Genomic DNA, 1881 nt, shown 5'->3' with positions numbered 1-1881 from the left:
TTTAGCTGGCTTTCTCCCTCCTTGCAGCTTTCCTTTGACAATCCACATTCCTGGCTTCTCTAACCTTCTGGAGTCTCCACTGCACCTTTGGCTTCACACATTACCCTCTCAGGGGCACACTGCCTGGCCTCCCATGTCTTCTTCTGAAATCTGGGTGGAAGCTTTCTTAATCCCACAACTCTTGCATTCTGCATGCACCTAAAATCAGCACCCCATAAATGATGCCAAGGTCAACTGCCAGCTGCAGCAATATCCAGGCTTCCTTCTCTCTTAGCTGTAGGGGTCCAGTGCCAATGAGCCATATCCAAGGAACAACTTCCCTGACCTCTGCCACTGTGGAACCTGGTCACAAATCAAAGTCTTTCACTTTTACAATCTTAAGGCTACAAAGGGTGGAGTCCTGCTGCTTCCTGTGATGTTCTCAGGCCATCTTTTCTATTCTCCAGTTCCTGGTCAGCAATCAAGATCTCCTCTGCTCTATCTTTACAGTCCACAGCTTTATTGGAGCTTCCTTTCTGGCCAAACTCAAAATGTTTTAAATCATTTGGCTGGGCTCTTTGCTTCTGATTCTCAACTTAAATCTGGCTAAAAGCCCCCAACAGTAGCCATGCCGCCACCTCAACATTAGACTGCCTTGAAATTTCTTCTGCCAGATTAATTAATCTGGCACCCTTAATCTCAGTCTCAGGCAAAGTCTCTGGACACAAGCAAAACACAGATAAAATTTTTGCCAAGGCATAACACACATTGTCTGTACTCCAACAGCTGATGCAATACTTCTTCTCTCCTGAAATCTACAAACTCCTGAATTTGGTCTTCACCAGCAGAAGTTCTATCAGTATTGTGATCTTCTGAGGTCTGGCCAGAACTTCCCACCAAGTACAACCTCAGGGGTTCCAGCCCTACTTTTTCAGCCAGCATCTCCAAACCTTTCCTAATTCTTCCCCTTCCCACAAGCCAGCCCCAAAGGCTCCTAAACCACATATTCAGGTACAGTCACAGCAACGGCCCCACTTCTCCGGTACCAAATTCTGTCTTAGTTACTTTGCTCATTGCTGAGACAAAATACCCAACACCCATAGTTAAGGGAGGACAGGGGTACTTAGTTTACAATTTGTAGAAATTTCGGTCCATATTTGCCTTGCTCCAAAGCAGAATGGCACATGGCAGAGGGGCACTGCTGAGGAGAAACAGTTCACTGCAGGGAGAAGACAGCAAAAACAAGCAAGGGTCAACTACAGCTCTTTCTATGCCTTATATCTTATCCATGCTACTTAGGGCAGATATAACTTACACCCTTTACCCTAGTACTCTTGATCATAGTATTGTGCCATGAATCAGTTCCAGCATCAGACATTCTAAATCCAGCTACCTCTAAAAACGCCCCACCTATGACTGCATGAGGCTTTGGGGGGACATCTAGACAAAAACCATAAGAGCAAGTGTAAGTAATGGGAAGGAAAAACTTTTGAGGATGAATATGTACTGATGCTAATCCTCAAATTTTTGTCCAGGTTAAATTCTTCTAAAGGAGGAGTCTCACAGAAATTTCTATGCCCTTGATGAAGGATTAGTTTTTATAAGGGAAAATATCCACAAGGGAAATCACTCAGATCCCCTGTTCTGAGTAGCCATCCCAATTCTGATGGCATGAAACTGATGCATGATGACATCAGATGAGTAACATATGACTAGCATCACTGACTTGAGTTTCCAAGGTTACTGAGAGGAAATAAACCACCATAGAACTGTAGGCAGCTCAAAACAAATATAAAGACTATGTTCATTCTAAATAGGTAGCAATCACCTTGAAGAGTCACTGACCCAACCCCTTACAGGAAAAGCCCCTGTTCTGTATTCATGCCCACTTGCTATGTGACT

General features: G+C 44.1%; 1 protein-coding gene across 1 annotated transcript in view; it reads right to left on the bottom strand.

The window, feature by feature from the left end:
* The window catches only part of Gprc5a (G protein-coupled receptor, class C, group 5, member A), a 19284-nt gene that overhangs the window by 13256 nt on the left and 4147 nt on the right, over window positions 1-1881 (bottom strand). The gene's annotated exons all lie outside the window — the stretch shown is intronic.

Source organism: Chinchilla lanigera, unplaced genomic scaffold (genome assembly GCF_000276665.1).
Source record: "Chinchilla lanigera isolate Chin_1 unplaced genomic scaffold, ChiLan1.0 scaffold00012, whole genome shotgun sequence".
Lineage (NCBI taxonomy): Eukaryota > Metazoa > Chordata > Mammalia > Rodentia > Chinchillidae > Chinchilla > Chinchilla lanigera.
Note: the sequence above shows the minus strand (reverse complement) of the source record. Positions and strands in the feature narration are given on the sequence as shown.